The 16,010-nt window shown below is 34.9% G+C and overlaps 2 non-coding genes across 2 annotated transcripts; one reads left to right on the forward strand and one right to left on the reverse strand.

Moving 5' to 3' along the window:
• Positions 1-14,015: 14,015 nt before the first annotated feature.
• Positions 14,016-14,087, forward strand: Trnap-agg. The gene has a single exon. It is a non-coding gene; the product is annotated as a tRNA-Pro (tRNA).
• Positions 14,088-15,654: 1,567 nt separating this feature from the next.
• Trnap-agg lies at positions 15,655-15,726 on the reverse strand. Its single transcript has one exon. It is a non-coding gene; the product is annotated as a tRNA-Pro (tRNA).
• Positions 15,727-16,010: the final 284 nt, after the last annotated feature.

Genomic DNA, 16,010 nt, shown 5'->3' on the forward strand with positions numbered 1-16,010 from the left:
AATGCCCTCAAAAATATTTTTTTATCCTAGCAATAGCATTGTTATCTTTGTGATGTAAAATACAATATAACCTTGTGACTTAGTCTATTAATGTTTATTATTATAAAAAGTGGTTCTATATTATTAAATATAATTAAGTATATAAAATATAATTAAAATGAAAGTCCATTTGACTCCGGTAGATGATAAAAGCAACACTGATATTTTCTATTTTTTGGTTATTCAGGTCTTTCATTATTCATTTTTAGCGCACCAACAGTTCGTATGCTTTTTTATTAATTCATTTTGTGTCTGGTGTCCACGCTAGTGTCAGAATTTTTATGCACACCATTCATCATTTAGCTTAACTAATGCTGTTCAGTTTTATTTTTCATTTTAAAACAGAATTTTTAAAAGGATTATTTTAAACCAAGTGACGTTAAAATTTGTCAATTGTGCCAAGCTATGTTAGAACTATATAGGGCAACTGAAATTAAATATTATATAAAGATTACTTATGTACATATAAATAATTGATCATTTAAACATGCTTATGATTGATGAGAGATAATACTCTTTAAGAGAAGTCTAAAAATTAGACTCCTTAGGACCACAAATTACCATGTGCCAACAATCATTTACAAACCCCTTTGAACAGCCAATGCGGCACCATAAACGATAACACTAGTTGTTCCAGTGTACTAGAGAATGATATAGATTCTAGTATATACTTTTTCTATTTAAACATCCCAAATTGTTTCTGAAGAGATTACGACAAGCTCTTTTGATCTTCGTAAAAATCATGGCCCATCTCTGTAAAAATCATTGTACTATAATATTCCATTTTATGCTTACTTAAGTATATTTTACCTGTTACAACTTTTCAGACCGATTTTGTTTTCGCTTGGTCGGCGACGCTCAAATAAAAGCTTATTAGACCGAGAGAGCACCAAATTTTTTCTTCAACTACTGAACTTTGGAGTTTAATTTGCGTGTCATACATATAAATCATAAAAGTAATTTATCTTTATAATTTTGCGCTTTGCATCTGAAATTTCTCGTACAATGTAAAACAAAGATTTAAATAGTCCATTTATCTTTAGTGGTCACTGTAGTATGACCGATGCGGGTTGGTTTTTAGCATGTAATCCGTGTAGTGGTTGTATGGGCTGTGAAACGTGAGGTTCTGGTATCTATTACGAGGTTGGTTTCAAAAATTACTTTTTTTAAATACCGGTTAATTGTGTGACCATAGATACTTAACGTTACATATAATAAAGTTGTTAGATTTATAAAATTAGCTACCGAAAAATCTTCTTTAAAATGTATCATAATATTTTGTACGTCGCTTTTCGTTTAGAAATATTTCAACCATTCAAATTCAGCAGCGAATAAATTAAATTCATCTAAAATACAATCCCAAAAACCAAATTAACTTTCCGTTCATTCTACCATTCATATCAGCTCTACACCGATCCTGAATGCGTATAAATCATTCGTTCATATCGGTACCGAATCACCTATTTTTGCATTTTTGCAATTTCTAATTCTAAACAACACAAAATAAAGTCCATTTTGGGGTCAACAAATGCTGTTTGTTAATTGAATTTTGATTAGGTCAACTGTGTTTTGCATGCGGTCTCGCCGTTGTGAGGTCAATTAGAAATCTCTCGTTAATTTGCTTATGTATTTTTGTAATTAGAAATTTAATTCACATGAGTTTGGTTTTTCGGGGGCGCAAAAAAGGGAGAAACCAAACATTAGATGCGCAGACATATTTCAAAACAATTTTTACAAAATTAATGAAAAAATATTCTTTAAATAAATTTAATTTAGCTAAAAATAAAAAAGGGCGACGACGTCATCTGCATATAAAATGACAGGTGCACACGTTCCCAAAGTAAAAGATGGGAAAGTGTAAGAAGATGGTTGTTTCAATCTTAATGAAAGAAAACATATTTTCTGCAGACTGCAGCATTGAAGGCGACATGTGTTTTACTACATTAAACATAACAGCAAACTCACTTTACGTAGTTTTTCTTTGACCAGATATAATTAAAAATAATAATACCAACCCTGTATTAAAATATACTGTCCCACTGGTTGGAACGGGCCCTTGTTTTATACGAGCAAAGTAACCTCACTGCACCTGATGGTAGGTCAAGTGGGCTTCAGTAGTCGACTGACGAGAGATGATTACTCCTCGGCAGTCGAGTCAATTATGTCGGCCTGTTGAAGCTGGGTATACACAGGCTGATCCCGAAACGCGACCACTTACGTGGGCCACTATAGTGAGGTTTAACACCTAGTGTATGTTGGTCGGTATCTGAGTGGATATTTAATATATCCTATCAGCAAATAATAATGCGAGGGCTTAAACCGTAGTCTACCATTGGCCTAATGTGGGTTGGCAGACTTTACACATCTTTCTTTTTCACATACCTTCCTTTAAAATATTTATATACAGTTTCACACCTTATCACTCGCTTTAACTTTTAAAGCAAGCAATAAATAATTAACTGTCTGCCTCGGTGGCGTAGTTGTACTGCATGCGCGGTACGGCAGAGTGCTGAGGTTCTGAATTCGTTCCTGGGTTCGAATCCCGGATCGAGCAGTGATATTTGGGCTTTTCTGCTCAGTATCAACCCGGAGTCTGAGATGGCGATAGGCTCACGTCATGACGCGGAACACATTTGGCGAAATGTGGATGCTCGTGGAAAATGCGCGTATGTGTTTGATAAATAATTAACTCTGAATATTACCGATAGCCTAGTTGGTGGTGGAACAGACTGCCGCGACAAACGTCCGCAGGTTCAAATCCGAAGGACACACACCTCTGACTTCTTTAAAATTATGTATGTATTCTTTGTGAGATATCGCTTGCTTTGACGGTGAAGAAAACATCGTGAGGAAACCAGCATACCTGAGATTTACGTTATAGGAATTTCGAGGGTGTGTGGAGTCCACCAATTCGCATTAGGCCAGCGTGGTGGTCTAAGGCCTAACTCCTCACATTAGTAGAGGAGGCTCGTGCCCAGCAGTGGGACAATATATAATACAGTGCTGACGTTATTACTATTATTATATATTACCGATAGAGAAAACTGCTTTTCCACATAAGTAAACATCTTTATACACTCTCAACACTTCGAGTCACGAACTATTGAAGTTCACCAGAATTTTACATTTTCAAATCGTTTGGGACTAGTAATATCGAGTTATTTCACGCATACAGCCTACATTGGCTGAATCAAAAATTCAAAATGCTCTGAATACCGAAGTGTCTTCGAAATATTGGTACGATTGATACACGAATAAATAATTTTGTTAGCAAAGCAAGGTCAATGAGAGTGAATCTGACAAATTTTATTATAAATAGTGGCATTTTCTCACGTTTCGCACAATGACCCAATCTTTTACGGACTAGGTGGGAAACGGAGCCTACGACCAATACCAATAAAAATATTTGGGACAAAGATTTTTGTTATAAAAAAACTATTTTGACATTTGGTCTCTGATTTCTTTTTACAGGAACTCGAAATTATTATACAATTCCAAATTAGCAATTGTTGGTGATAGACTGTATCTGATATAAGTATCCCCCGGTGTTGACTGCGGGGTCCGATACAAAAAACCATATTAACACAAATATGAAATCCTCATCGAAAGCCGTTAATATTTGATGTAATACGTGAATAAATTAACAGAACGCTTCAAATAGATTCCAGTGACATATCCGTGCATTGTTAAACGCATCATTACGTCGGCTATTAACCACGGTTCTGTATGAAAATATAGTTAATCCGGGTTTAATGTTACATCAAACCACGAAATCAACTATTCAGTCGTTAATTTAAATGTTAGTGTCTCGTAAAATTTATATTGTGATTGTTTTAAACGGTTTTGAATTTGGAGCAATTTTGTATAATGAACTTTATAATTGTACGAACCATGGATGATACCATCCCACTGCTGGACTTCTTTTCATTATCATCAGCCACAAAAAGTCCACTGCTGAACATATGCTGCCCTTAAAGATTTCCAGGCGGACCTGTCGAAAGCGGCCTGCATCCAGCGTGTTCCTGCTTTACCAAGTGGTCGGAATTCTCTACAACATAAGATTTAGATTATAGACCCTCGGGTTAGGTAATTGTCAATAAATTCTTACAGCGAATTTTAGGTACGTATATTTACTGACAATATTTTTCTTTAAAATATCCATTATCGGGAAAATTGTAACAAAATTATAATTTGCATTCCGTACTTTATATTCGAACCCTGCACCTCCCGATCCACAGCTTACATACGCTTCCATTGAACCAAGGAAATTTAATATTACAAATACCGTAAGAATTTTATTAAAAAGGAAATCCTGTAGAAATTCCTGTATTGGCAATATTCAGTTAATTGAGTTCAGTTATAAAGAACATTCCGGGAAGGAATCTTGGACGCGGGTCCATTAGTACCACTAATATAATTACACTGAGCGAGGGGAATTCAAATGATTTGAATTTGAAAAATGTGTGAACGCGACATATCTTATAATATTGCTATGTTTATTATGATAGACTTAAATCACTTTTTTTGAGTTATGGAATATAAATATTCCATCCCATAATGTCATAGGCAGCGAGCGTATCTTTATAATTTCAGGTATACAAGTTTTCTGGCGATGTATTCCTTCACCGTTAGAGCAAACGATAATACACAAAAAATAAGCACATAATTTTAGAAAAGTCAGAGGTGTGTGCCCTTTTGGGTTTTGAATCTGCGGACATTCGTCTCGGCAGTCGAATACCTAACTAGGCTATCGCTTTCTTGTCCTATCTTTCGGATATAAATTCCAGACTTCAGCCTGATACCGAAAATGTATTAATATACTAAAGTATACTATCCCCGTCACAAAAGCGCCTGATACCCCCAAGCGGGCCCATCCGAGGCTACCTAAAATCGCCTATTTAAATGTAAACCCGACCTTACGAACAATATCTTTGTTGCATTACTAAAGATCAAACAGACCCGGACTAACCAAATATCGCATCTTTTATTCTGCGACATCAAAGCGGGTTTACTTTCAACCCGTTGACGCGTATTTGCTTTGGGTTCAACTCATTATTATTTTCTTTTAGAGTTTCTATAGTGGGCCCTTTGTACCCTTTAATGAATACTTATTTAACATATACCTTTTCGGGTAAGGGTTGTTAGGAAATTAAATATAAAGATTTTTTTGTTGTTATAAGTGGTTTCTAAGCGGGACGTAGCCTAAATCAATTTTGCTCAACATTTGTTTAACAAAATATTCATTTAATTAATTATATTTTTACACAATTTCATGAAAAGGGACTTAGGGATGCTAAAGACCTCCACTATCAGTCCTTGTTATACCTTTAAGCGATAATAAATGAGAATGAAAACATAGATACCGCGTGGAAAGTTTGTTTTAGTTTCAATACCTAAAGTCGACTACCATGAATCTAGCATAATTTAGACTGGCCCTAAACAGAATCCCTAACACTACGTACACACAATAGGCCTAACCAACTAACTAACCAAAACCTTGCAATGCCCTTCTTCGGCCCATACGGCGTGGCCAGTACAATGTATACTACGATAACAGTTGCTTGAACTGACCCTCTGCGATATTGTCTTACAGCCCATATATATTAGGAGAAGAGCTCAAATGAAATTACCAATCGTTTAATAAAACTGCCACCATCATCGACTTTCTATGTCAAACTCACTCCAACCATGCCGGCCTGTTCATACAAACATAGCATCACGCATTTTTCCCTCTTAGGGTCAGATAGAGGTGGAACACACCCAATAGAGCATAAATAAAACTAGGGGTTCCGCCCCCTCCTCAACTAATGCGAAACAATTATGTGAAAATGTAACTCCTATTTTGAATCATTAGTAAAGAAAAAAAAACAATAATCGGAATTAATAAAAATTACATGCCAATGCTTCTTAGAATAAAGTCTTACGTGGTCTTACCGTCAGGTTTAGTTACTGCGCTGTTTAACAGAAAGTTCTCACTGGGGAGCGTTCAAGACTAATAGATTTTTGGATTTACTAAGAAGAGTCTAATACCTAATGGATGTTTCAATATAAAAGCGATTTACGCAAAGTGACGTCACTTAAGGTTCGAAATAAGATCGTGTTTAAAAAATTCGTTCTTAAAGTCTATACTTTATGAATTACATCAGTATACCTTATCTTTCGTGTAAATGGAATAACTTTTTATACCTAATTAACAACCTGCTCCGTCCTTGCACGGGTAACACTAATTGTCTATAGCTAGATGACTTCTGGTGATCTGATACCTACCAAACTTTGCAGGATCGCGCATTGGGCTAATCTGAAGATTGCCTAAAAAATCGTTAAAATGACTGTTGGCGTTTTGGAACACATAGGAAACATACAGACACATATTTTTGTATATATTTATAGACAGATATCTAAATCATTACATAATATTTGTATTACTCTGAAATAAAAATCAAGCGAGTTATTTCATATTGAGTTTTATTCCATGTGATATTCCATTAAATTATGTATTCAGATGGTGGTACACAACAATAATTGCAGTGTAGCTCAAGCAAAATGGTCCTCCGATACCTACAATTACTGAAGGGCACTGCAAAGTATTGCTACATAATTTTCCAAGGTTACCACAATATCGCTCTGACGTAATTACGGTAACCATCATGGTCGCAACATTATTTAGTCTCTTTCATCTGGAACGTAATAAAAAGAGTTGGAATAATCTACATTCTTTGAACAAAAAACAATATCCATATTAGATGGCCATTCCTCCGGGATCTTTGAAAAAAGGTATGACAATCTACCCTTACTCTACGTAAGGTTAGCAAAGAAATCCTCAGGAGATCACGTTTTGTAATAATTTTAAGCTTTCTTCGAGTAAGTCCCGCGAGATCCGATATTTGATAGTAAATAAAACTGCCATCTTCTCTGAATAAATATCCATTTTAGTAAAGATTGTTCTATCTCGTTGTAATAAATCTGTTGAATACTAAGTAGAAAATCATAAGTTTAGTAGTAGCGCATATACGCTGTGAATTGGATAGTCGTGGGTTTGATTATCTAGTTGTTTAAATTCTCCTGATGCGATCTGGGACTGAGTGGGACCGTTGTATCAATCAGGTAGGTCATTGATTCAACGGTCTAATTCGATTGTATTCATTCGATTGCTGGTGGTAGAATATATTTTATATTATACCGAATAGCGACCACCATATACTAGGTGTTAAAGTAGCTCACGTAATTGTGTCGCGTTGCGGGATCAGCCTGTGTATATCCAGTTCCAACAGGCCGGCGTACTTGTGTTGACTGACTAGGAGCAATCAGCTCTTATAGTTGACATTCTATTGGACCCCACTCCACTTACCATCAGGCGCAGCGGGGTCACTTTGGCGTGTACACAAAAAAACAATTCCTATTGGTCAATGGTGTGGATTATGTGTAGGTGGAAGATTTTCTAAGCATGAATTTATGAGCTAAGGTCTGCTTCGGTAGCGTAGATGTCGTCGCGCACGACTACAGCTCTGAGGTCTCGGATCCTGGGTCAGACAGTGCTATTCAGTTTTTGGCTCAATATCAAATCTGGAATTTGTGCCTGACATGAAAAGTAAGAAAGAAAGAAAAGTACATGAACTAGTTGCACCTCATCTTGCTGTATAAGGATTAAAATGTGTGAGTGTGTGCGTGTGACTAGAGTTGACTAGAAAATTTAACACTGATACCTTATGTATATAGAAGTACGAGAGTTTGTCTCTTCTAGCCTTTCGATTACGTAAAATAATCCCATATTTTTAGTCAGATTTATGTTTTGGTAAATTAGGCATTCATTATCACTTACATGATGGAATAGACAGAGCTAACCAAATATCAACGTAGACTTAATAAATACTGCGGTGATACATACAACATAATAGTCCTTAAGTCTGCAATTACAAGGCTCAAGCACACCAATGTCCTTGGAAACTGTTAATATGTATTTCGTACGAGCAAATAGTTGCTCATGTAAAACAATTTTCATGTTTGTTTGTAGTTGTCTGTTTTCTAACATTTAGATTTATGGGTTGTTATACTTATGGATGTTATGTTATACTTATGTTGTTGTTTATACTTATGGATCAAGAATATTTGCATCTGCCGATAAAATGTATCTTTCATATTTATGGTCGATTGCTTGTGAGTTGCTGTTTAATTCAAACATGTTTAGTATCAACTTAACCTAGATTAAATATGTAGACAGAAATTCAAACATTGCACTTAGCCTACAGAGGTTATCACCATCCCTTGATTTGATAAAAGAAGATCCTTGCGCTGTACCTTGTAAAAATTTTAATAACACCTTCCCTAAGTCAATTGATTTAACAATCAATTGTCAATTAACTTTGCGGATAACCAACACCTCATTGCCCCCGTGATCACGAAGGTAGCAAAGTCTTCGAAACGTCGGAAGAAAATTAAAATATAAAATCCGCAATAAAATCCGAAAAATGTTAATTATGTATAATTTTAATGAGTCAACAAATTCGTACCTTAGAATCGTCTAAGAGTATTGTCTACGGCAATGCGACTGGATTGGACGATTAGATCCGTCATCAATACAGCTTATATCAGACTGTCACAATGAGCATCTGGAAGTCCCTTGTAACTTAGTAAGCCGGGCCCCAACAGATTATTGCCAAGCGACAATAGTTGTTAAGCCACTTCCGAACAGCTAACTCAATAAGCTGGAAGTTGAGTGGCCACAGGTCCAATTTCGCTTAACCTGCATCGGCAAAGGTAGCAGCAACTTTGAGACAGGTACATGTCGGGTTAATTTCTCTAGTTGCACCAACTTGTAATTCTAATAACTTCAGGGAATTTGAGATCGAATCTCCTATTGGGTTTGGTTCGACGAGATGTTTTAATAGTTCTAAATGATGAGCAGCCCGTCTGCTTGGGCTGGTTTTAAGCAAGGAAATAAAGGAAATAATAAAATTACTGGGCAATTTAGGAGTGATTGAATATGAAGGCCTGGATTAAATTCCCAATTACAATTTGTGTAATTTTCCTAACACAACTTGGGCATCCTCAGACAATTAATACTTAAACTGCGAAGAGCCTTAAATGATATTTGTATTTTAAAGCTGTATTTTGAAAACGAGGTTCTGGGACATTAAATGAAAGTTAATCATCAAAATAAAGCAGTTTAAATTATTAACACGGAAACAGAATCGCAATCACCGGCCCACTGTGGTATACCCATTGATAATGAGATAAATAATCCATCCGTTAATGAAGTAAATTTGAATCGTTCTATAAATTCTCCAAACGAAGTAATAAAACAGCTTCTTGTTTATAGACAAAACAAAGTTCCAAATTAATTTGTTAATTAAATAGTTTAAAACTTAACACTTCCCGGGAAGTTTGCGAAATACCTTAACTGGTGCTTGTGCCTACAACAGGACACCTTGTAAATTGCTGTTTGTTTCCTTGCTAAATAAATGTTTAACTCAAAGTTTGTTCAAATTCATTATTGAATTTACTGGGTAAATTTCTAACTGTTGTATGCGACAATTCACCAGAGTTCTTGTTAATTTCTATCACCAAGCAAGCGATTATAAGCACTGTAATGAGAGAATAGTAACAGTAACAGTGCGACAGCCTTGTTGTATAAGAATCAGACTGCCAGGATGAACTGCCATATGCTTAGGTTCCAAGCCACAGACCTTTGTCTAGTCGATATTACGTGAGTATTAAAAAAAAAAAAAACAAAAAAATGTCCAGATTTTATCGCGGGTTTTATTTTTTCATTTTCTCCCGACGTTTCGAAGACTTTGCAGCCTTCATGGTCACGGGGCGGACTGAAGTGTCAGTGATACGAAAAGACAAAGTTTACAATTGTACTATTGTATTATTTTGAAAATTTACTTTGCGTTAACAGTGAAAACATCGTGAGGCACCTTAGAATTTTTTACAAGAAATTTCGAGGTTTGCTAACCCGCACTAGGATAATGTGGTAGAATGTAGCCTCAAATCCTCTCAAAGGTAGAGGAAGGCCATGCCTAGCAGTGAGACAACATGTAATATAGAGCTGGTATTATTATTAAAATGAACATATTGAAGCCAGTTCAATTACTGGGAATAACAAAACTTCAAGATCACAAATGCAACGCCGTACACTACTTTCTAATGACGAAGTTGATGCTTTTAAAAACATTTCTTCCAGCACAATTCTTACTACTATTGAAACTGTTGCAAAAGCACAATGAAATATTATTTTCACGTTTAAAAGCGAAACAGTGTTTTAATGAGAGATTGGAGTGGGTTCGAGCCGCTCCCCCCACGGTAAGTAGGCTAATAGCAATTATTCCCTACTAGAATAAAGGAAAGGTTGTAAAGTACTTATTAACGAGAGTAGATTTAATTCTTTTATCATCCTAGATTATTGAAACTAGTAAAATTTGGATTTTGTCAGTTTGCGCAGGAAGTAAAGACAACCATCAACGTGGTCAAAATGCTTTTTTTGATTAATATTTGATCAGAAATGTTTTGTTCGTATTTATATACCGATACAAAACAATTATTTGAGCTTTATTTAGTACGATATACCTAATCTAATCAACGTTTACGTTTAGAGTGACGGCATTAACTTAAATATACGTGTACGTATCCCGAAAACATGCTATCATTCCCTTCTAATCCCATATAAATGGGCAGCCACAAATAAAAATCCACATCGTTAATTCGAGGAGTGGTATCGGCTAACAAATGGCTACTAGTGTAATAATCAGATGGTGTATAAATCGAGAAGAATCCAGCTTTGTTACGCCACACGACTGCGAATAGCGGTCATTTCCATTTAGCGGCGAGATGTTAGAAATATGCTTGGTTTGAATGAGGAAAGATGGCGGGTTGATGACAGGTTTAAATATATCCATCTTAAAGATGTCCACTGCTGAATACAGGCTTTCACTGAAGATTTCCAGCACAATTTGATAAAAGCGATCTGTACCAAAGATTTCCTGTCACTGTAATCAGTTAGTCTTCTTATTGACCTCTAAAGAAGGATCAGTGTAAAATGAAATATATACAGGCGTAGCAAAATGTTTCCACTGCACCTGATAGTAAGTATAGTGACGTTTACATAGAGTATCGACTGCCGATATTTATTCTTTTCTAGTTGATACAATTTTACCGACCCATTTTTTAGCTACTTGAATCTGAAATAAAGTGCAACCATACAGCAGCTGATATTATTATTATTATACAGCACGCGATCTCTTAATAACCACACCAACCCAATCCACGTCCATCAGAAAGCAGCGTAGAAGCGATCCAATGAACATTAAACTCTCGTATTTATAGTAGAAGCATTACTATAAAACGGAAATCCGCATCGCGGCTCCAGACGTCCATTTTATGGCCTTTCTTGAACAAGTTTAACTTCGTTTCGATACAACCGCCTCGACAGATTGGCTCGTAAATGCTGGCCAGGTACACAACTTGAATTTACATAGCTTTGATGGAGTTTCAGTGTTATGGTTCCATTGAGTCCTTTTCTGGTAAATAGGTGTCGATATCTTGCTAGGTTTTGAAAATAGGATTTTGATCTAGTTTCTGTCTTTAACTAGCATTGAAAGCACTCATGTTTAAGAAAGGGCTTACTTTTTTAATTAATGTAGTTCCTGGAAATTGGAGATTATTTTGATGAACTGCTCAAAACAACAATAAAAAAACAATTGTATTTTTTTGTCGGTATCATGTGCCATATCAGTTTATACCTTAAACTGATTTTGAAAAGAGCAACACCATTTTCATACGCTTTCTTTTTTGGTGAGAATTGCTTTCCAAACTAATAGTAAAGTTAATATTGACGGAATCTAGATAATGTGTAACATTTTACATGTTCAAATAAGCCATTTCATTTCATCATAATAATATATCTAAAATCTGCAGGAGATGAATGTAAGTATTGAAGTACCACGCATTGCTTTGTAAGTATGATGTTGCTATTGTTTGTCAGGTGAGTAACATTTTCGAGTCATTATTCACTGATATATAAACAAAACACGATATTCTCCACTGTTACTGAGTTTTGTATGATGCATTGCCCCACTATTAAAAAAAAAAGTTTGGCCTTTATAAGTAAGACTTCAAGTAGTGGCAACTAACGTCAATATAAACTTTATTAACAAACTGCTTGACAAAGTTCTTTAACAAGCCATCTTTGTCATCTTCATCAAATCTTCATCACAAATCGCATTAACGCTATTCAAAGCAAAATATACTAAACATCCACCCTTAGCTGTGATGTTATTACCACCTTCATCCCCAGAATCTGCCCTAAATCCCCAGCCCTTTACAAACAGAAAGACGTAAAAATTTATGAGCAATAAAAAGTTACAGCGAGGATTTGAATCAACGGCCTTGCAATGAAGAGCGTTAAGCTTCAAAACAGATGTAAAAAGAGGTGTGCGACGATTAATCGACTATATCCTGCAGCCATAACGACATGCGATATAGATGAAATGGTACAATATGGACCAATGCGTGGGGAGTATGAATCAACTTTATCCAACGGTGTGTAGGTACATTATATTGCAGAATAACAATGAAAGTATTGGCGTTGATTAAAAATGTTTTCCAATCTGCCTGTTACTAAACAATTTGATTTTAATAGTATCTGATATTGAAATGGAATCATGGGATGAGCAGTTCACTGATGGTAGGTAGTTGCAAACTTTGAATTATTGATTACACCGCATAGCTCGTCACCTTGATATTATATAAAATGTTAAATTTCCGGTCCGTTATTTCTTCTTCCAAAAATTATCAAAAGTTTGCGTTAGCATTAATATAGTTTAGAAAAATGCTGATAATATTATGTTTCTTTATTTTATGATTACCTAATTGTCATGAATCTATCAATTTTAGTAAGTATTTAATTTAATAAAACCAACTAAATAAAATGATATAAATATGTACTAAAAATACTTTCTTTAAGGTAAATTTTTAAAACTGTTCTTAAATTTACTTCTAACAAATTTATTTTAAAATCTTATTTAGTATATTTACGAAGTACTATGATTAGTCCCTCATCCAATAAATACTACGCTTACTCGGTTCTGAAGGACACGGCGTGATGTGAATTCTAAATGAAGAGTTACAGAGCTCCAGAAATTAGATACATCTTCGAATAATCGTTTGATCGCCAGTAACCCTTTATTAGCTTTTAAATTATTGTTGAATTTTTGGAAGCTTCTTACTATCAAATTGTTCTTAGAAAGCAACTCAGTACAAACATCACATCAACAGACAAGTATCTGGACTATATAGAGATTGGTGAAGCTCTTGTCCAGGTGTTCAATAGAAAGATTAAAGTACAAGAAAAAAGTTTACATATTGTTGAAGACAAAATCGAGGCTCTTCCTGGCATTTAAAATAGGCGCTACCAATGTGCAATGTAAAATCAATTAACATCCATAAAATATGCTTATAATATTAATCGATTTTTATGAGATTTCAGCATATATATTATATATTTGTTGTTTCATACCAAGGTGAGGTGCTCAATAATAAGAATGTCCAAATTCAAAAAAGACTTCCACTTTTCTTTTTATTTCAAGGGGTGTCTACTGTTTCATACAAACAAGGGTATTTAGAATTAGATCTATCATCCTAGCTGTTCGAAATACTAAAATTCTGATACCATGATTATCTATGATATGTGACCGCTTCCGAGTTTTCATTCATGCTGTTTTGCAAATCTCAAACTGTCGACTAGCTCTAAAATTTTTATCGCATATACTATCATTTTATTTTATTATGTATAGATAGAAAATCTATTATTGAACACGTATATATTGATAATAATACGTATGTCGTAGTGTCCATATATACGACTTTATTACATGCAGATATTAAATACATTATAGAAGGCACGTAAATTGATAGTCCAATCGCGTAGTGAAAGTATCTCTGTATCATTGTGTCACGTTCTTTAGGCAATAAGTACAACCGGCTCGTTGGTCTAGGGGTATGATTTTCGCTTAGGGTGCGAGAGGTCCCGGGTTCAAATCCCGGACGAGCCCTACACACTTTTTGTCGGATGGGATTGAAGTTTGATGTCAATTAATAATATATCGATTGACAATCTACTGCATACAGCAGACGACAATTAGTCTACTCTCGAGTTTGATTTACGTACTGTGACTAATTATGTTGGCTCCAAAGCATCCGGGATTTATGGAATTAAAAATTCCTAGATCATACCCAGGATATAAGTTTTAAATCTACGCCAAGGGGCCTCTATCCCATTTAATATAGGTCTTACCGGCGCACTCAGAAACGTCATTTATTTTAATTGATTATTAGACAGTTTTTGTAATTTAGTTATTTTCACTAGCAGAGACATGCATTAACGCGTAATATTTTCCCTCAATACCAGAAAAATTGGTAAAAAGGGTGATTTTTTTAATTTACTGGAGTTTTAGAGTAATAATTAAAAAAAAAACTAATGATAATTATATTTAGGTGACATTTCAAAGTGCAATAGAAACAGTAGAGTTCGAACTTCATGCTATAGTTCAGTATTTCGCATGCCAATGCAATCAAGATAATGTAATTGAGTATTATAATTTATTTTGGAATGCATGCCAATTCCATCAAACTGCATAATTGCCAATCAACAATTTCAACAACAGTATTAGTTCAACACGACGCGGTACATACATTTTTTTAATTAGATATTTAGGTTAGCTTTTGCGTTCGGACATAATACTATTGATGTGTCAAGGTTCCATATAAGCGGATTCCTATCGGCTTCCCTTTTGTGATATGTAAGCAAACTATTCAAATAAATTATATTAGCCAATAAATAATTAATATTTATACGACAGTAGCCTAAAATCGAATTATAATTATTACCAACATTATGTGTCGACTTCCCTTTTCAAAAATCCCAACCTTTGTTACTGTTATTGATATAAAATAAAACCTATTATGCGAAATTTAGCTTTCAATTTTAATATTGCCAGAATCTTTATTTATGGTGTAATTAAAGATTTTACTGAAAACACTTGAACTGTTTATTAGCGTAAAGTATTGAATATTATCTTCCACGTTAAGATAATACTCCACATTTCTTTAAAAAGTATTGTTCATGATTCAATATACATTATAACGTACTGCCGTGGTAATTGAGGGGACAGTAAGTCAGAAAGGGCGCTTCAGTCTACGTGGTTAAATAGATTATCTTATCGTTCTTACTGCTATTTATCAAATAAGAACATGCATTTCTAATTTACGTAGATGTATGAAACCATTTCAAATTTACCTACCTGTATAAAATCTAGATAGGAAGAGAGTTTGTTTAACGTACATATATTTTAAATCAGTAATAAATAAATTGGCCGCCCTTGATTAACTGCCTTCTCAGTTACCAGGGCAGCGTTAGTGTTTAGAACTTCACACAGTAGTTAGAACTTCGCATATAAGCAGGGTATACGATAGTAGTAATTTTTATTATAAAAAAGTGCAAGGAACCAATAAGACACAATAAACTTAATAAAAAAATTGTAGCTCAATTAGTAATTGACGAAGAGTTATCCATTACTTCAATCGAGAGCTATTAAAATAAACTTCTCTAAAAAGTGTGTCGGGCTCGTCCGGGATTTGAACCCGGGACCTCTCGCACCCTAAGCGAAAATCATACCCCTAGACCAACGAGCCGGTTGTGTCTCGCTGCCAAATAACTAAAGATAAAGTTAAAAAGAACTACTTTCACCAACATAAGGTTATATATCATAGAAATTAGAAATGCGTGACTGGACATTGATTATAATTATCTGTTTTGATTGTAATGAAACCAATAGCTTTACTTGTGCTTAAAGTCTGCTCACTTTTGCATCAGAAAGGTTTGCCCTTGGGGTTACAGAAGTCGATTGGCGAACCGCTTGTTTGTCTCTTAATAATATCAGCCCTGTATTATATACTGTCCCACTGTTGGGCACGGG

The sequence above is a fragment of the Manduca sexta genome, unplaced genomic scaffold (genome assembly GCF_014839805.1).
Source record: "Manduca sexta isolate Smith_Timp_Sample1 unplaced genomic scaffold, JHU_Msex_v1.0 HiC_scaffold_28, whole genome shotgun sequence".
Lineage (NCBI taxonomy): Eukaryota > Metazoa > Arthropoda > Insecta > Lepidoptera > Sphingidae > Manduca > Manduca sexta.